The 20,947-nt window shown below is 40.1% G+C and overlaps 1 long non-coding RNA gene across 10 annotated transcripts in view; it reads left to right on the forward strand.

Annotated features, from left to right (window-relative positions):
* The first annotated feature begins 213 nt into the window (after positions 1-213).
* Positions 214-20,947, forward strand: part of LOC129784907 (uncharacterized) — a 29,153-nt gene continuing 8,419 nt past the window's right edge. The window contains exons 1-8 of one of the 10 annotated variants that reach the window (XR_008748146.1): positions 219-1,016; positions 1,692-1,826; positions 2,517-2,588; positions 2,880-2,999; positions 3,710-3,801; positions 10,776-10,852; positions 15,796-15,895; positions 20,175-20,454. This is a non-coding gene — a long non-coding RNA (uncharacterized LOC129784907). Of the gene's footprint in view, positions 1,017-1,691; positions 1,827-2,516; positions 2,589-2,879; positions 3,000-3,709; positions 3,802-10,775; positions 10,853-13,256; positions 13,384-15,795; positions 15,896-20,174; positions 20,455-20,947 lie in introns of all 10 variants that reach the window. The other 9 variants (XR_008748139.1, XR_008748145.1, XR_008748141.1 and 6 more) reach the window with 9 other exon arrangements.

Raw genomic sequence — 20,947 nt, forward strand, 5'->3', positions numbered from 1 at the left:
AGGGGTAAACTAGCAGCCATGCTGGCAGCCCCCTCACCACAGGGGGCATGCAGGAAGATGATAGTAGCAGAGGAAATAAACGGCCAGCAAGACGAAACAATAGCAAGGGCTTCTTTATAAGGGAAACTAAGGAGATCTCAGCAACTACATGCACCTGCCAGCAGGCAGCGACAGGGAAAGGGCCAGCGGGGCACAGAGGAGGAAGAGCGGCACTCCCGCCACCCACGGGCGCCCTCCCGCCATCTTGGTTAAGGGCAATACCTTCCCTCGCCCCCGACGGTGTCACGGGACTTCCGCCCCAGGCCAACATGTCTGCCCCCCTCGGCCTCCCCGTTAGCGTGGGGGGGAAGGAGCGCAGCCGGGCTGTCGGCACTCTGCCCCGCTGCTCTGGCTGGTGGCGGTTGCGCGGCAGGCCGTGGGGGCGCGGTCAGGCGGGGTGGACGCGGTATGGAGGCGGTGGCGGGGCGGCCGTGCCCCAGCTCCTCAGCGGGCTGTGGGCGCTCCCTCAGGCCAGCGGGTTCAGCTCCCTGGGGCGCAGCGAGTGCCACGGGCGGGGAGCGCAGGGCTCGGCCTGGGGAAGCGCAGGCTGTGCCAGCCGGGTGACCCCCGCCGCGCCCGCTTGCCGTTGGCGGCGCCGCCGCCTCTTCCCTGCCGCCCCCGTGAGGTGAGGCGGGCTCGGCTGGGCCTCCGCCGCTGCCTCCTGGGTGGCACCGGTCGGTGAGGAAGGGCTGGGGCTTTCGGCCTTTGCCCTGCACCAAGTTAAACTGCCGTTTCTGCCAGCCTGTGGGAATTTGATAACTAGTGATACGGGAGCCTCAGCCAGAAGTGCTGTCACATAGCGTCCGTGTTCAGCTTTTAGCTGTGGGGCAGCGTGGTGAGGCCTCAAAGCTGGTTCTCTGGTGATGTTAACAAAGTCTTCTTCTGCCTTGTGTCTAGGTTGCTTATAGCTGCTGTGAGAGTGGTCCCAGGTGACAGCTGGCTGAGTTGGAGCGGTTGGCAGTTTCACAGTGATTTTGGTATGTATACAGGATGGCCTGATATTAATCCTTACCAGCCCGCTGTGAGGATTGGCTGTAGTATAAAACTAGGATGTGTCTTCCCAAATCAAGAAAGCACAACTTTGAAAGGAAGGCTGTGCAAGAATACTACAGTATTTAATAATGCCTGTCTTCAGGTAGTGCTATGGATCCTGTTTGTACCTGTGTCTCAGAATAAATGAACACTTCAAGGCATCACACAGAGCAGTTAACGTGACCTTAGCGGTGATCTAGTGATTCTGACTGACGTTTACTGAAACAACTTGGGAAAGATGTGTGCTCTTTTCTTGTTGATTTTATTCTGCTCTTGAGCATTTACAGAAAGAAGTAATTTTCATTAATATGGAAACAAGTTTTTTTTTGAGTCTGTTGCTTCCCCTTAGGTGAAAGTCAGTTTAATTGATGATTCTTTTTAAAAAAATAAAATACTGTTTTCTAATGCCTTAAATAGCAAAAGGCTCTGTGTGGTTTCTTTAGGTGAAAAGATGGAAGTGAGGCAATTGGGGGGGGTGGGAGAGTTTATTGGGTTTGGCTGTCTTGACAAATCAATTACAGTCCAGGCATTTGGCTTTAAGGCCTAGGGGTGAAATGCAGGAATTGGTACTCTTCTTGCTATAGATCTCTTTGTCTTTCTCAATCTGTTATTTTTCTCAGAACTTTGTTAGGGTCAACAGTATTAAGGCTTATGTGGCCAAGTTCTGCTGTCCGTCATGGGTAACAGCTGATCTATGCCTTTATGAAGTCTATACAATGTTTGTGTGTGTCTAAGCTCCTGTGACACTTGAAAAGGTATAGGGTCCTCCAAATCTTAAAAAATTATAGTGCCTTCATGGAAGAAAAAGTCACAGGTTACTTGTACCGCCACAGGAAGGAATTCAGCTTAACTGTTGGAAGAGACAGTAGTCAGCTGGGTGGCCATCCAGAGCATACTGGTCAGACTTCGTGTCTCACTGCCTTACAGGCAGGATGTGCTGCACCCGACCTGAACTCAGGTGCGTAGATGAGGGAAACCAGGGGCTGGGCGAGGAATTGTGGTAAAGTAAAGGGGACAGAGGAAGAGTAGGAACCTGCAGAGAAGCTCCTTGTAAAAAGCTTTGTCAAGAAAAGGATGGATTGTTTGATCTGTTAAATGTGGATTGGCTCACTTGAGATATGATGAAGAGGCTGCGTATGCTTGTGAAGCACAGTTTCTTTTGCAGCACACAACTTGAACGGTGTAAGAGAATGGACAGCCTCAGCTGAGGGCCCACTTGGGAAGGACTATAGCCATCAGGAGAGGATGTGGGGACTTTTTTTTTACGCGAAGCCTGTGACTTAGAGGTTTGTGTTATGTTTAGATTGTTGAGTGATAAACTCATAGTTGTGGCTGAAAACAACTTTTTAATCCATGTCTGGCAGGAATGTGATAATCTTACAAAACAGTGATAAACCACAGTTAGTTAAATGCATTACATCGGGTTTATGCATTTATTATTTTAGGATAATACTGAATTTATGGTTCACTGGGCAAGGTTTCACAGAGGGCTTTCTGCTCATGCTCCCAGAAACTTGGTAAGTGCTCTTGAGAGCTTTTTATGGAGCTTTAGGTGTTGGGGCTTGAGACTTTTGAATCTTCTGTGTATAGTCTTAAAAAAAAAGTCAAGTATGAGAGATTCCTGTTTGGATTTCTTTTGAGACTGAGTGAGGACTGTATCTCAGTGTCTATACATAGCTAGTTTGTGTAGGGTTTATTTGATTCTGTAAAGCAGAATCATCATTTTGAACTCAAAAGTCAGGCTGGCTAACTGTAACTGTTAGGGTGATTAGTTCTTGGTTTTTTAACTATCTTCTTTGTCTCTACAGATTTTTATGTGCTGGAGGAAAAGTGTCAAAAGTATTTAGACATTTTTTTTCCCCCTCCTCATTTTTAAAAAGCTGTTTAGTTGTGAACTGCCAATGGATGAAGACTTCTCAGGCCAACAGGTATATTTCATGGAACGCTGCCATTGAGTTACTCTGGTTCCAGAAACCACACTATGTGATGGCAGAAGTATTGTATAGGTTTACATATTAAGGTTTCATTAAAATACGTGAAATAAGGGATTTCAATTCTGAAAAGAGTTCTGAAAAGTAATTTGTCATTCATTACTAAAATGTTAATTGTGAAACCTGAGTCAGTAAAAGTTTTTCAGCTTTTAAAATGTTAATTTTGTGGCTTATTCCGTAAGTGAAATGTATTCTGGCCCCTCAGTGCATCTTTTTAATAAGATGCCTGTTACAAGTTAGTGGTGTTTACAAGCTCTTGTCTAATGCGGTGTTGTGGTAGTTTCAGTGCAGAATGTAAATATGCAGCTAATATGACAAGTGTAGAACATTATGATTTGTAACAGATCCACTGGATAAATGTGAATCATCTCTTTAAAGATGATGGATGATAAAGAGATGGAGAAATTGCCTAGAATGTCCTTTTTTGTATTGACATCTCTGAATCTTCATACCATCACTCCTTTCTCTTTCATGTGTGTATTTTTTTCTTTATTTGTAGTTTTGGGGTTGTGGTGTGTGGCTGTAGTATTTTGGGTTTTTTAGAACAGTCTCCCCCAAATGATCTCTGGGGACTAGCATTAACTTTCCTGTAACTTCCTTATTTGTGATGACAGGATCAGTTAAAGCTTGATCTCTTACCTTCTCAGGAACCCGCTTGGCTCCTCTTTGTGACAGAACCAGGCCCAGGGAGCACTCCAGCCTGCATCGAGTTGCTGTTAACGAGCTGAGAAGCAGGCAGGTGAGTCACCAGTGAAGTGACCATGTAGATTTTCTTGACCCTGCACTGCGTTCCAGGATCTGCTTGTTGTGCAGGGAAGCAGGTTAGGTTGCTGATCAGTCAGTCCTCTCTTTGGCTAGGATATCTTTTTTGAGTTAAATATTCTGCTGTGAGAATATGCTTAAAAAGACAAAACAATAAAAAAGGCTAGTCATGGTAGTAAATATTTCTGTGAAGGTTTAAAATGATCAAACTGAATTACAAAATCAAGATAATTTGTACTTAAGTTCCTACAAAAGCCTTAACCAATATGCTTACTGACTTGATTTGTTCTTGAAGTACTTTCATCATGACTCTCAGTTGTGTTACTGATTAAGTTTAAAAAACAGATTTTCAATTTCATGCACTTGCCTCACTTTCTGTACATAACAGTTCCTAGAACATTTTAAGACTAAAAAAAGTCCTAGTATTTATTGTCTGACTCCCTTGCATGAGAAGGAACGTAGCCAAAGCACTCAGTGCTTCTTGCAGTACCATTCTCAATCAGAGCGCTAAAGCAAAGTAGAAGTAATCACCTAGAATTGGAGTACAATGTCAAGAAGACTGAAAGCACAGCCTAGTAATTTAACCTCCACGTTGAAAAGGCAAGAATTGGTTTGCTTTTGTCTTTAAAGAAATTACGACCTGCCTTAAGAATTTTTTCATGGGAAAGGGATGCCTGTAATACCTATGTAACTGAAACCTAAGGGATACGAATAAAATATTGAATGCAATTGCATGGAAAGACTACTGGATTGAATGGTGATTGGTACTTATTTTTTAAGAAACAAAAATGTACAAGCCCAGACCTGTTCTTGTGACTCAAAAGACTGAAAACACAGTATATTTATTAAAACAGATCTTAAATAAAGGCCCAAGTTGTTGGATTAGCAGCATGCCATTCTGGGCATTTGTACTACTAGCTCAGCAATTGCACTGGCAGGGAGAGCAACAAGTTTGGAAAGCTGTGCTAAGCTTTCTGACAAGTGCAGAGCAAGAATGAAGACACATGTAATTACATCAATTCTGTAAATTGCTTATCAATATTTAAAATGTTATATTATTTTGGTATTTCAAATAGTATCTATTAATGAAGTTACAAAAAATCTGTCCTCTTACCCTGTCTTCCATATACATTGGTCTTCACTGAGCTGTTTCCTCTGTGTGTCTCTGTTCCTCAGAGGTTTTTTTGTTTGTTTGTTTTCCTGTTTAAAGATTAAGCTCATACATACTGAAATCTGTGATTTTTGGAATTTGTCAAAGTCTGTCCCCGTACCCTTAAAAATACGTTGAGCCCTCTTAGTTGCACTTCCATCAGATTTGCTACAGTTGTGTTATACCTGCTTGATTGTCTTGTCCAATGCAGTATCTTGGAGCACAGCCACAAAGGTTGATTAGAAGCAAAGGCAGGATTCAAAGCCCAGTACTTAAACCATACATACCCTTGGTTTGAAAAGTACTTGCTTTGGTCTTAAGGCTTGAGTTATGAACCTGTCAATCAGACAATTGTTTCCCTTATTTTTTTCTGCAGAAAAATGTAGTGTTTCCAAACTTACAGTATACCATGTCTACTGTCTAATTCATTAATTTGGTATAGGTTGCTTTGCATCTGATGAGTTCTGTCTTACCAATTGTCTGAATTTATTTTTTATCTTGGCTTTTATCCTGGTATTCCACTTTTAACACTGTAACTTCATCATTTTATAATTGTTCATCAGAATTTTCTTCCGCTTTAGTTTTCCTAGCTAGTTTCTCTTTGGTTAGAGTGAAATTTAGAAGCATCTCATGAATGCATCTCATGTAAGCTGCAAGTCAACCCAGCAAAACTGGTTTACTAACGTTTTTTATAGATATATTGCAAGAACCTCCTGCGATTCTATTTTCTTGCACAAACTGCCTGAATAATCAGTCATATCCTACTGAAAAAAACTGTTCCAAATACTGTGACAAATTTTGTAAGTATTTTTAGTAATCCTAAGACAGCAACAAAATTTTCATCTTTGAGTGTGGTTTTTTGCACTCTACTACTTCTGTCCTTCATTCTTACATTATGCGTAGCTTAATAGGAAAAAATATTTTATCTGTTATACTTGGTAATTCAGTGGGAACAATCAGAAACAGCTATAAAAAGTTTAAGATAAACTGAAAGAAATTTTGTACTTACTGAAAAATGAGATTTTGAGGGAGGAAAAAGAATGTATGTGTATGTTTATATTACCCAATATAAGCTCTTCCAATTTTTGCGAAGTACAATTGTCATATATTCCTCTTTGAATTCTTTTAACTTTCTCCTCTTACTGTTTTTTACCCCCAAATAGTATTCTGTAAGTTTCCTTTGCTGGGAACTGCTGTCCTTTTCAGTTCCTCACTTGTTAGGTTAGATTTTCTGGGAAAAGGGTGTTTAGGGGAGTTGTTCTTTTCTAAGAATAGAGTTTAGTCTTACACGGAAGAATTTCATGTGTTAGTGGCTTTGTTTATCGTAGTTTCTCAGTGGGTGTCAAGATGCATAGTGCATCTTGAACTGAGCATCTGGGCAGTATCTACTTACAGAAACTAGGTATCACCCAGAGGTTTTATGGGGGCATGCATTTGTTGGTGATAGGTGTTCAGGTTTTTCACTCATGAGCTTTGTCCAACCTTGGAAATCTCAATACCATTTAAACTTTAGAGTACTTGTAAAAGACCTTCAAATTCCCAAGGGAGAAGACTCCTTTCTCTCCTTCCCTCTGTCTCCCCACCTCCCAGTCCCATTTCTGGGGGGAAAGCTTCAGTCCGAGGTGTTTTTTTTTTTATTTTTTTACCCAAGGTCATAAGTACCTTGGCCATATCAGTTTCCAGTTTTGGCATTTGGACATACTATTTATTGTCTTTGCTAATGCAAGCCTTAACTGTTTCATTTTGCCTTTTTCTTTGGACATAGAGATGCCACTTAAACTTTGAGTTTTTCATTTAAATGACTTTCATAAAGTTAGGCAGGATGAGTTGGGCTTTGCTAAGCAGGAACAATATAGTTCTGGCAAGCACCAACATCTGTCTTTCAAAAAAGAACAGGAAATGTAGCTGTGAATTATAACAAAGGAAAGTAACTTCATTTTATGTTTCTAGGTAATAATATCCTGAGTTAGTTCAGAGATTTTTAAATATTATATTTCTACTTAGTCTTAGGATATCTCACAGATATGGATACATTCTTGTCTTGGACTCTTGGTTAGTTGTATTAGCCTTGTAAGGTATGAGAGGCTTTTATCAAATGTTGCTGGAGAGTGTCAGTTAGTGTTGCTACTATTACATTATTCTGGTTGCAGACAGTATGACTACAATTTCATAGTCCTCAGTATTTGCCCTGTGGTACAAGAAAACTTCATGCTGAGCAACCCAATATATTCAGTAAAAAATATCAAAAGACTTAAAGGCACAAACTACTGTCTCAGAAAGCACAACTGTGTATGATCTTGAAATGCTGGCAATTCTTGCCAACCTAACGTAACATTTGTGTCTGAAAAGCTGTAGAAATAGCGCTCTCATTTTTTAATTTAAATATGCTTCGGTTAATGTGAATGATGGAAGTGTGCAAGCTTGCTCATTCTGATTCTTCAATCACGCTTCCCTTCTCCTATTCTGTCTCCTGACACTAAGGGGACAGAGAGGACTGAATGATGATGGCACTAAGCTGTAGTTACAACTAAAGCTTTATTTTCTTAACAGGATATTAGGATTAGTATAGCACAGCACTTGTGATTGGAATGCACGGGATTTCTACAAGCAGAACCGATGTAGTACAGCTTACAAGTAGCGTAATACAGCATTTCAATACAACGGAAGTTTTATAATCACCTGGACCCTCTGCAGGGTGGGTCAAATCTTAATACATGGTTTACTGTATCAATATAACAATCATAACCTAGACTCAAAAATCATATAAAAGAATCCAAGTCGATCCCTCAGTCCTGGGAGGAAGCAGGTGATAGTGGAGGCGTCCCTGGTCACAGGGCTTCCCAGGTCTTGCTGTCCAGCAGCAGTTTGGGTCCAAGTTCCCCTCTTAGGACTTGTAACTGCTTGATTTTACAGACAGTGCTCTATGTGCTGCTATGCTCCCCAGTTCTGTGATGGGGTCATCGACAGCACTTGGTTGGCTGTGTGCCTGGGACCTTCAAGGCCAGCAAGGAAGGGAGTAACTGGCCTGGCACCCAGGAACCTTGAGGCTGATAGGGAGGGAAAGAAGAAATCTGTTTGGTCTGTCTACTTGATTCACAGAACCTTCAGGGCCTGATAACGAGGGAAAGGGAACAAATATGTGACCTGCTTGGTCACAGGGAATGGCTGCTTGCCTTATAAAATGGCATTAGTTATGCTAACCATGTTGCCAGGGGTCTGGAGCAGGGGGTACTGGTCACATTACATGCTTCTTTCCTTTTCATGGACCTTTTCAAAATGTAAGATACTAAATAGAACAACTTCTTAAGCAGTTGTTTTGTCTCTTTCTCACTGCTTTTATTCAGTATTCTATTTTGGTTAGTTTAGGGACCTTTACCTTGTGTAGAAATTGGTAAGCATGATCCAGAGGAGACTGACAAGGTGTTAGAAGTTGTTCATCAGGTTCAAGGAAAACAGGATGTAATTGATTCCACACTTCAACCATTAAAACAGAAGGATTTGACATCGTAAAGCTGTCATGTATCAAGACTGTGAGCATGTGGGTTCCTCCTTGGTTTATGAGTGGGAGGATTTTTGTTTTCTTTTTTGTAGTCAGTCAAAATCCTTCTTTGTTTGGGTAAATAGTCATTCCAGGTTTTCTCTTGATGGTGGAAAACTCTTCCATTATGAAATTGTACATTTGTCAGTTGCGACAGGGACCTGCTTAATGGGATTGGACTGATCGGATAATGAAATGTTGTAGCCAACAGCCTGCTATGTACTGCATTTCATGGGCTGGGCCACTGCATCTGTGTCATGTAAAGCATTGCCATTTTTTAACAATGAACCACATTCTCAAATAATGTCTTTAGGATGCCAGTACTCACCAAATTAATAATAATTTCCTTTGCATTCACGTATCTAGCAGGGCAGACAATTAAAGAATTAAGGTATCTGCTAAACTGAGAAACTCTTACGAAAATCGGATCTGTTATGTCAGTTTCTTCTAGTATGGGATAAATTACCTTTTGGATGTGTGGGGCTTCCTGATTATGGAGTCATTAGTTTAGACATCATCTTTTTAGATGCCTGAAGGGGGCTGAAAAGTAGTATGCCTGGAGTGCATTATACTTGTTGCAGAGTTAGTTATGTCTGATGTGCAATTGCATTATGAGAACACATTGCTTAAGCAGAGGTTTAAATCCTGTATTGTAAAAGAAACTTAAATTGCGTAAGGTGTTCTTGTGCAACATAAGGCTTTTCATGAGAACTTCTAATGGTGAAAGCCAAGGAACCAGCTGAAGACTGGTACCTCACTGAGACTTTCAGGGCTTTTGTGTACTTTGTTGAGGAGCTGACTTTTAAAGCTAACTCAGGAGGCTGTCAATGGGAGTATCTTGGATTTACATAATCTCTGCTTCTCCATGTAAAGTACCATGTATTTTCATTGTTCAGGATGGATTGTTGGCTAACTTTCTCCCCCATGTTGCTGCTTTCTTTCTAAGAGAAACAGCTCTTGCCGTACAGGAACTCATTTTAATAAATACCACTGTGATAGTTAAATTCTTCCTTGTTCCCAGGGATTTAATTTCATCCTGCTGCCTTTTTCCATAGCATTACATTGCAGACTTAAAATAAGCAAGTAGGGTGCTGCTCTGCCAGTCTGGGGAGCTCCCTGAATATACTGTATTCCTGCATGTGAGGGCTTTTTGCGTGATTGGTATAGCTTTTTTGCTGCTCATGACAGTTCGATGAAGTGCTTTAACAGTCTTAAGAGATTATGCGTTATGATGGTACGTGACTCTTAACCAATATTCTTATTTTTCACTTATCTCTTTGTAGAGACTGCATATGGTATAATAATATGTATCAGATGAGGCTTGTGGAGGGAGGTAATTGTCTTTTATTAGACTGGTTTATAATGGGACAGTGTGCCATGCAAGGTTTTAGTCCATGGTGACCTCAAAGGGCTTATGTGCCCGGAGTACATCAAGTCTTTTTTCCAGCTATATTAGTCTAATAAAAGGCATTACATCTCTATAGAAACACTGCCTGACTTGGAGCCTTCGTGCTCTAAGGATGCAACGACATGGCAACCATTACTGAGGCTGACCAACACGCTCTTCTGTGTACTGTTTCCAGTTACCCCCTCTTGTTTGCCATATGCACTTTTTTCTTTTCAGGTTAAGGGGTTTTATATCCAAGATGTGGTTAAGTCCTCTTTAAACAACACGGTCTTTTCTTTAAGTAAATTGTGAAACAAACAAAATTTAATTTGTTGAAATTGAAAATACCACTTGGCACTACTTCTAGCATCTTTCAACATCACTTTAGTGTATGTTTTTAATAAATGAGACCTAGGTTTATAACTCTGGGAACCTAAATGTCTTCCATTCTTCATGTATAAGCATGTGTAATTTATCACTGCCATGTATGTTTGCTTTCAAACTTCTTTGTGTTCATGAGCAACACAATGTTTCATGGCGTGACATTTATTGTTGGCTTTCTGTTACTAAATAAAGGATACTAGAAACTTGTTTCTGATGCCTTCTTTACGCAGGATGTATTTTCTGCTTGAGATACTAGTTAAACTGCTTTTGAGTTTAGTTACTAAGGTATTGGGATGTGTCAGTAACGATCTCTTCACTTGCCCTGTTTTGTCTACATAGATCTTATCTGTTTTACTTCATGATGAAGGGAGCATTCGATGATTGTTTTGAGGAGTTTAGTGTTACTTACAAAATGCTAGTTTCCTCTCACCCTTTCTCAATCAGTCTTGGGCTTTCTTAAGATCTACTGAAATATTTCCCTTGAATTTTCAGGGTAGGGGGGACTTCCCTTTGGAAGGAAGTTACTGATCTTAAACAGAAGCAAATGAGGCATCGACAACTTTAAGACAGTGAGTAAACATAGCTACTGAGTAATGCTAAAACAAAACTTTAAAATTGTATGATTATATGCAGCTTGCTTATGTACCTCTGACACTGAGGAGTATACTGGTCTTCACCTGTAATTCCCAGCTGTATGGACTTCTAAGACACATTTTGGTTTAAATAAATAAGAACATCTAGTGGTGGTTTATGTTACCACTCTTCAGAATTCCTTACTTACCTCAGAGTAATCAGGTATATTTCAGGTGAAATACTTAATGGCTTTCTTTCTCTCATAAGTTAGTGTGTGTGTCTATAAGTAGTATCAATATATCTGTCTAGGCAGATACAATGATCAAGAGGATGGAGCCAGCAAGGCTCCTTCACCACTAGTGTTTGCTGTGGTGGTTTTTATACTGTTAACAATTCCTGTAGTACATCTGTTCCATTAGCAATAAAAAGTTTTGTGCTGGCAATGTAATAGCTAATGGCTTTCCAGTATATAAGTTGTCTTTTTTTTTTTTTTTACTGCAATCTAATTATTTATGGAGAAAACTGCTGCTTTTCTTAAGCAGAAAACATAACTGTAGTTCCCCAACATGTAAACACACACAGTGTATGAAAATTTATACTTTTCTAGCAAAATGTACAAATGTTCCCCAGGTCTTATCTGAAGAAGCCAGATTTCAGTGTGCTTTCAATGATAGAAATTATGATACTTTAGTAATTAATGGAAGAATAGGGAAGTATTTGATATTCCTCTAGCTATAGCATTCTCCAAATACTATAGGCTTTTATTATGGCTCTTGATACGTTAATTTTAGTCAGTTACGAGTGATTATCCTTATCTTCACTGGCTATCAGTACTCTGACTCTTCCTTCACTTCACAACCTCTTTGAGGTATTTTTTCTTTTGAAAGTTATGGCATCCTTATTCTTAGGAAAGAGGAATTTAATATAATTAATGCTACATCATAGTTCAGGTGTTTTGGGTGGGGTTTTTTGTCTTACAGTTGCAAACAATCACAGAATGGTAAGTGTTGAAAGGGGTGTCTGGAGATCTAGGCCAACACCCTGCTAAAGGAGGTTCACTTAAGGAGCAGGTCGCAGAGAATCATGTCCAGGTGGGTTTTGAATGTCTGGAAAGAAGGGGAGTCCACAACCTCTCTGGGCAGCCTGTTGCAATGTAACCCTCAAGGTAAACAAGTTTTTCCTCCTATTCAGAAGGAAATTCCTGTGTTATGGTTTGTGCCCGTTGCCCTTTGTCACTGGGCACCACAGAAAAGAGTCTGACCCCATCTTCTTGACACTTGTCCTTAAGATTTGTAGACATTGATATGATCCCCTCTCAAGTCTCTAAGTTAAATGGGGCCAGCTCTCTCAGCCTTTCCTTATAGGGATGCTCCAGTCCCCTCATCTTTGTAGTCCTTCACTGGAGCGTCTCCAGCAGTTCCCTGTCTCTCTTGAACTGGGGAGCCCAGAACTAGACACAGCACTCCAGATGTGGTGTCAGCAGGGCAGAACGGTGGAGGGGGATCACCTTCCCTCGACCTGCTGGCCGTGCTCCTAATGCACCCCAGGGTCCCACTGGCTGCCTTGACCATGAGGGCACACTGCTGGCTCATGGGCGACTTGCTGCCCACCAGAACTCACAGGTCCTTCTCCGCAGAGCTGTCCTCTAGCAGGTCAGCCCCCAGCCCGTACTGGTGTGTGGGGTTATTCCTCCCCAGGTGCAGGACCCTACACTTGCATTTGTTGAACTTCATGAGGTTCCTCTCTGCCCAGCTCTCCAGCCTGTCCAGGTCTCACTGGATGGCAGCCCAGCCTTCTGGGGTGTCAGCCACTCCTCCCAGTTCTGTATCATCAGCAAACTTGCTGAGGGAACACTCGGTCCCTTCATCCAGGTCACTGATGAATAAATTGAACAGGACTGGGCCCAGTACTGACCCCTGGGAACACCACTGGCTACAGGACTCCAGCTGGACTCTGCGCTGCTGCTCACAACCCTCTGAGCTCTGCCATTCAGCCAGTTCTCAACCCACCTCAGTGTCCCCTCATCTAACCCACACTTCCCGAGCTTACCTATTGGGGTGCTGTGGGAGGCAGCAGCAAAAGCCTTGCTGCGGTCAGTAGCTGTCATATTGCTTGTCTCGACTGTGAATTAACAGCTAGAAATCTAGAGTTAGGTTGATGTAGGAAGGATTATTTTTTATTAACTGCTGAGTGGCAAGTGGTCTGTTCTTCAGTTCACGCTACCCCCACCACCACCACCCCACTCCCTCCCTGAATGTTGCTTTATAGTCTTTAATAGTCAAACTTGGCCTGCCACAAAAGCAGTAAATGAAATGGGTGGTAAAACTCAACTTTCTGAAAATATCTGACCCAGGTGGTTTTATGCATTGATTTGCATTGTTAAAATGGTATCTCGTGTAGGTTCATCTTGGAATTTTAGTCGTCTTTTGTCAGATCCAGTCCAGGAAACACTTCCTCTCTTTGATATTGAAGTAGTCTAAATGTGAGAATAGCGGGGTTTTATTCCCTCTGCAAAATATGTAAGAAGGTAAGCGATTACTTAAAAAGAAGTCCTTTAGGTAACAAATCCTGGATTTGCTCCGTAGCTAGTTGAGTGATTTAAAATTCATACTTGTATACAAGAGTTTGTAAATGAGGGAAACTTTTTCCAGAACTTTGTTTTTTAACATAGTAAACTTCGCAGTGTTTAAAGTCTATATCTAAATCTGTTTCAAGCCTCTTTCCCAATGGAACTATTGGGAAAGTTTGTGGTGGATAAGAGCATACAAATACAGTACTTGCAGTTTTAGCAGATTTAGGTTTGTTTTTACCAGCTATCTTTTGCACATCTCTTAAAAGTAATTCCTGTTCTACACACCTGAGACTGGTTGGAAACAACTGGTCTTAAACTCCCATAAAATTTATCATATTTCTCTCCCTTCGCCCTGTGTTCTTAGCCAGTCATTGTTCTACCACAAACCCCGAGAATTTACTGCTTTTCTCTAGAGTAATTGCTCATGTTCAGCACACATTTGCTCTGTCACAGCTGGAGCTACTCTCAATCTACACTTCAATGCATAGGTTATGGGTAGATGTTACAGTGAGGATAGTAGTGTACAGTCAGTACTACTCAGCACTTCCTAAGGGTGTAGAGAAAGAATTTTCTTAGAGATTTTTTATTTTCTTGTGAGCTGTAAATCTCACTAGTTTTTTAGCTTGGTAGTAATGATCATCGTTTTTACGGTCTTAAAACAATACTGATGCAGATAATGGAGTTTTTACAGTGTGTTTGGTTTTGTTATTACCAATGTGAGAGGTAAATAATTCTGTATGAATGCAGTAAGGAATGCATACAGCTGGAAAGTATGGAGTAACTTCTAAGACCTCGCTGTAAGAGTTCTCTTGCCCCATTCTGCATAGTACCAGTGCAGTTTTTTGGTAGTTCTAATATTTTGGTTTGTGTTGGTTTTTTTTAATAAAAAAAATATAGTTTTGATAAATTCAATGTGTCAGTTTTAATTAAAAAAAAAAAGCTTAACTGGATCAGTTCTAACATGTTCTGATGTGTTTTTTTCAGGGTCAAATATGTGATTGAAAAAAGCATATTCTTCATGGCATTGTGAAATTAAGTCTTTCATGACAGTAATTTTTACTACCTGCCTATGGTTATCCTAAATTGCTGTTCTTGAATGTGTTTAAGTATTCAAGTTAACACAGTGTGACATTGAAATGGCATTTGTTCGGTCTTGAGTCAAAGAACCTCAAAGTGGTAGAAAAATATTTTAGTAGTCACGCTATACTGTTAGCACAGTAATCTCAGTATGTGGAAGTTGAGGAGTTAGCTTTTTTTATTAGACTCATTTGAAAAATACTCACTTCCTTGAAGATATACTATATTAAGTATTGCTATGGTACTTATGCTTTATCTGAAATACTGAGAAAGAATGTTCTGTAACTTCAGCTTAATCTTTTACTTACTAGTTGTATGGGGCTGTAATTTAGCAAGCCAAGATAGAATGCACTTAAATGAAAACTTCTTAAAAAAAAAAAAATATTCTTGGGATTGTTACCTGGGATTATTCAGTTCCCTACTGAATTTTGAAGTGCCAGATCTGTTTTCTGGATTAGTTGGAAAAGTTTGTTTATTAAAAACTCATGGTACCATTAACATATTGACTGAAATGGAGTTTGGAGCCTTCAGAGAGGAGAGTTTTGAGGGACTGTAAAAGTAGTGTGCCTTTCTGAAAGAGTCATCAGAGGACCACACTCCTTTTCATGACAGATGCTAAGCTGTTGCTGCTCAAGCTGCTTGGATAATAAGGTTGATAGTTTGCCTACAAAGGTTCCCATAAAAACACTGAACAACTAAGAAAACAAAAAGGATCAAGTTGAATGTAGTGATTATGACCAACACTTCATGGAAAACTTACTTTCTCTTGAAAAATAATTTTGATAAATTCAATGTGTCAGACTTCCAAATTTGAAAATACACTGTTAGGAAGCCTGTTCTTGATCCTTGCTGATGTTGATGAACAACTCCATGTTATCGATAACTGACATTCAAAGCCCTCATTTACTGTGTAATATCTGCACTCAGACTGAGCAGACTACTGGAGATCCATGCATTCTGTCCCTTTAGCAAGGCTGAAGCAAGGGCACTTAGCGGTTGTTCAGTACTGTCATTAGGTATCCTCATTTCCCTGTTTGTGCCCATAGCAGTTTTTTTCCTCAGTCTTTCAATAACCTAAACTTAACTTGAATGATTCCTTGTGTAATAAATTAAATAGGTCCACATAGTACTGAATTTTATTTTAGTTTGGTTTACACTGAATAAAGATTTAATTATTTCAAAAAGAATGGCAGTTTGATATAGGGCAAAGTTGGGTATTTGGGGTTGGCTGGTGGCTGGGTTTTTTTCCCTCTACAAGTGATCACTGATTTGCCCCTTTTTTTCTTTCAGAATTTGGAAAATCAGGGTGATGGTACAGGAAGTAGAAACAAAGTTGAAGCTGGAGTTTGTGGCCTTGATCAACAACAAGTTGGAGCAGAAACATCTCAGAGTAAGAGCAGTGCATTTAATTTTAAGGGGAAAACAGTAGCAGAATACTTAGATCTATCTAAGCAAGGAAAAAGACTGATCTTGTAGTTGAGCATTGTTGGCCTCTGTGTAACAATGAGGGGACAGCTTTGCTCTAAGCAAGTCCAACTAATATCCTTCCGCCTTGTTTCCCATTTACCTTCAGTTGTGGCTGAAGTTCTGGCAGTTGGGTTCAACGTGTTCTAGCTTGTGGTCATAGCTGGTTTGTTTTAGCTGTTTCTGAACTAAAAAACAGGTACAAAGTAGGAGAAAGGACGTGTATTATGTGATCAGGATTGTATGTTGGGAAGGGTTAGTAGGCATTGCATATGTTTGAATGTGGGAAGAGAGGAATGAGATTGCTTGAAAAATTGTGCCACCCCCTCCCATCTGGCCTACTGTACTCGTGAGTAAAGAAAAAGAAATGGAGCTTCAAAAAGCTCCATTCAAATATGAGGGGGCTGGGAGCAGGCCCTTACGTTGACAGGAACAAAGGTGAGAAAAGGGGCCCTTTTTCTGTCTCTGTGGAGACTTTTTCCTTACAGGCTTGCTGATTCTCAGGGTATTATTCCTCTTCACTTGGCAGGTTATGAGTTGAAAAGTGAGTCTTGGGGTTTTTTGCTTGTTTGGGTTTTCTGTTTTTGTTGGAAGTGGAGGTAAAGCAGAAGCAGGCAGCGGTGAGGGGAAAGTGTTCAGTGAATGTAAGCTATTGCGGTCCAGCAGTTGTGCCAAATGAGTTCAGAGACATATGTAGTTTAGTTCTTGCTGTTGAATGTGAAATGGAGTTTTGCCATGTACAAAAGCAAAGGCTTCAGAATGGCAGCTTGCGTTCAGTGTTGGACTGAGGTGAGAATTTTTTGTTTTGTTTCATTTCACCTTCCTTTGTGATGAGTGCAAATGCCAATTCTTGGTGCAGCTCCTCTGTTGCATTAAGAACAGATGTCCTAGTTATGTTTTCAAAAGGGAATTTAAGTAGCATTCAGCATGTGGGTATACCATGTGGACTCTGAAACTTCCATCTGAGATTGTAATAAAATATATCTTCTGGAACAAAACATAGATGTGAGGTTATTCTTTGCTGCTTTGAATGAACTTTAATTTTTTCAGACAGTTCAGTAATACTTGAGATCTGTCAGGTAAAATCTAACAAACTGGAACCATGCATCTTGTGGTTTAAATGTGCCTTTCTAGAATATGCTTTAGAGTGTTTCAGTCTTTGACATGTTTTTGACATACGTTTTTGTTGATGTCAGGTTACCTCACAGGCTCAACTGCAGAATAATTTACTGAAGCTTGAAGGCTGGAGTTAGGGAGCTGTGGAGCAAAGATACCCTATTTTGATTCCATGCTTTAACTATTTTGCAACAAAGCAAAAGACCAAGTAAGTCAATAGGAAGACCTCTGTGTTTTGGCACCAAGAGAACAAAACAAAAACTTAAAAAAACATAGCGCTTGCCACCTGTATAGTCCTGTAATTGGAGCTGGTTACTCTTGACAGTGTAAGTGAGCACTTCAACAAGGTTGAGATTGAGAAGATTTCTGCCAGTCTCACTTTGTTTATTGCTGACACTATATGTACCAGACACGACATACACAAATCATACTACTTGAGTACATTATCCAATGTTTTTGATTCCTTAGACTTTACTGTTAGTTTAACTTAACTAATATCTTAGTAGAACAGAACCAAGCCTTTGTTAGCTTCTACTGCCTACTGTGAGTTAGAAGGACATACAGAAAAGTTATGGGCAGAAGAGAGAGGCTAGCTTACCATTTCATTTAACAGTTTTGTTTATTTTAGTTGAAATTCCTTTTGCAGGCAGGAACAGAATACTTGATATGCAGTTTAGGGGCATGGTTTAGTGGTGGACTTGGCAGCGTTAGGTTTACAGTTAGACTCTATTTATCTTAAAGGTCTTTTCCAACCTAAATGATTCTATGATTCTGTCATTCAGAATGTAGCTAACTGATTTCGCTTCTCTGCTACAGGTTATGTGAAGCTATCATCATCTTATAAGTAAAGTGAAAATTTGGTTAACATTTGCACAAGGCAGTGGTGTCATGGAATTACGAGGTTTTCGCCTGGTCCAGTCAGTAGAACTTGTCTATGGTGTGGCTGTTTGAAGTGTTTCTATTGCTTAAGATTTACCTCTACCTGAGTCCTGTTAAGCTTCTCCCCAGTTGCAAGGTCATTCACTGACACATTCTAAGAAATAACTCAGCCCTGGTTGCTACCTTCAGCTTAAAGTTATGGAAAAAATCGCTTGTTTGACTATTCATTATGCATACACTCAGAAGCACCCATGTTCTTGCACCCATGTTGCCTGTGGCTTCCAAAAATGCTGAAAATGAACATTACTTGAGTTGTTATCATAAACCCATGTAATTTCAACAACTTTTACGTACAAGAAAATACTTCACTTTAGTAAAGACATTCTCCCTTTTTTTACTGCTTTGCCTATACAGCTTGAGAGAGAATGTATATCTGCATAGTAGTACTAATACAACAATTAGAACTTACTGCATCGAAAAATACTACAACTGAGGTGCAAGGCAAGTCAGTTATTAAAGAAAAAATAATCATGTGCTATGTGCAAACCAAAATTTTCTTCAGCACTGGTATTTCAACTCCTGTCTGGCATGGCTAGCTGGCTATGTTATCCCAATGTTTGTGTAAATGAAAGAAGCTAAATTGTTAGATAAAACTTGTTTGGTTTATGCAGTGAAGCATGTGGCTGACTTAAGTTACCTTTGCGGGTTTTTTGAGTAGGTCTGAACTTTTGCCTTTGTTAGCTTTTATTGGAGCACATCTAAATACTGTTATTTGCTGTTGCACAGCATATGGTGTGTTAATGCTTTCTTTTTATTTTTAGTATGCCAGAACTATGTGTTCCTCCCTACAGCATGAGCTGGCTTTCCTTGTTCACATTCCTTGCAGTTCATCTGCCTATAAATGTTTTTAGAGTACATTGAATGATGATGTTAAGATACTGATGTGTTAATGCATTAACAATAAAAATCAGACATCAAATTGTATGGTGTATTTGGCCTGAAGACATTCCACTACCGCCCCAAAATCAAGTAGTCTCTGTTTTTTAACTAAAATCTTATTTGGAAGCTTTTAATCTAAAATCAGTATTTGTTGCATTTGTCACATTTGTTGAGAACATCTTTGGGAGCAAATCTGAATTTTTCTCCTGTAGAACACCTGGTGTTTTGTGGAGAGGAGTCAGAGTGGTTTGGGATGGAAGGGACCTTCACAATCGTCTAGTTCCAACCTCCCTCCCTTGGGAAGGAAAGATCAAAAGATTACTTGCTATTAGGGCAGGCAGTGTAGAACAAGTTCTCTCAGACTTGGGGAGAATCTGAGTGTTTTTTTATGAAATGAAGGAGCCTGAAAGAGGATACGTGCCTGTTAGACACAATTCAGCTAGTAAGTTATATTTTCTGAGAGGTGGGTGATTTTCATTGGAAAATCCCCATCCAAAACAAAATTATTATTTTGGGATGTTGTGGTATAAGACACTGTATATTTGCAAAGCAGTAAAGGTTGCCACCTCTTTTTGCTTCACCTCCGTGGTTATTGATCTGAAAATACTAATTTACACTTGACTATAGTTCACAAGTTCCATTTTTTGCAGTGGACTCATCAAGATTATTGAGCGTACTTTAGGAGTAATGCTTGCTCTGGCAGAGCCTTGAACTTAAACTGTTGTTAATCAAGAGTCCCAAATCTTGTGTTCCCACAAAGGAAAAAGGGAAAACAGGTGGTAGGGCTGGATATAATGATTCTTTCCATTTTTACCAGTGCTCTGACAGCTTGCCCTAGGAAACTTTCTCTTTAGAAGAGAGATCAAACAGTAAATAGAACTGGCTAGGCATACGCAGTGCCTGTTGGTCTCTGGCACCCGCCATCTGCAGTAAAAGTCCTTGGGTTTAAGAGTTGGTCCTTTATTCATTTATGCAGCAGCAAACAATTTTATTCCTTGATTTTTTTAAAAAAAAAATTAAAATCTTTTGTTGTCAGTGTATGTCATGCTTCATTCAGTAACACTGTAAAGTAAGTGTTGTCTGTCAACATCTATGTATAACTTAAAAAAAATCTTGAGTAAACAGTTCATTCATAGCAATCTCTCTGTATTTTTTTTTACTAGTTCCAGATAGTACCTAAATAGTAGATCAGCATACACCCACAGTCTTGTATGTAGTAGTACTTTTATATTTAATATCAGCATTTTCTAACACAGTTCTTTTTTCCCCAGGGTAGAAAAGATTTTGAGGTGAGAATTCTGTGCTGTGTTTGAATCTGTATAGAGATCTCTGTACTAGTAAATGGGCATATTGTTCTCGTCAACAGCTGCTCTGGGATGAGCAGAAACCACCATACCAGTGGCACAAATCTAGGTTACATCAAGAAAGAAGAAATAGGCAGTGCTGATGCTCCGTCTGGATCAGCAAGGGAGATGCTAAGTCAGAACCCTTCAACACTCACGTGAGCATTGCGTCCAGGTTTGGATCTTCGTGGGCAGAATGCTTGGGAAAGTAAGTCTTAAATACTTGTGTATATATGCCACTTCTGGCATGTCAGTATCCAAAATTCTATGGGTTAACCAAACTTTTTTGTAAAAGCATGCTAGTCTACCCCCTTCTATATTAATTTTCTCTGTGATGCAGCCTGTTCTTCAAACGCATGTGCTAGTAAGTATAGCAGCATCTAGCTTATGTGAGCTTATTTAAGTTATCTTAAATGAGTGTTTAAAGGGTTAGGCTCTGATTAAATCCCACTGATTCTATGCTTTAGGTAGCAGGGTGACTCAGAATGCCTTTGTCAAATGTCTTTAATCTCACCAGCTGCCCTGTCAGTGAGGATGAGTCAGCAGCTGGAGTCCTACACTCACTAAATCTGGAAGGCCCAACTGTTAGTGTAACTGATTTGGCAGCTTGGGGCAGGATGTGGACTGCTGCATTACTGAGGTGACAGCAGCCTTTCTGGAGTGCTGCTGCATCTTTTATAGGAGAGAGGAAAGTCATTTGA

This window comes from Falco peregrinus, chromosome 7 (genome assembly GCF_023634155.1).
Source record: "Falco peregrinus isolate bFalPer1 chromosome 7, bFalPer1.pri, whole genome shotgun sequence".
Lineage (NCBI taxonomy): Eukaryota > Metazoa > Chordata > Aves > Falconiformes > Falconidae > Falco > Falco peregrinus.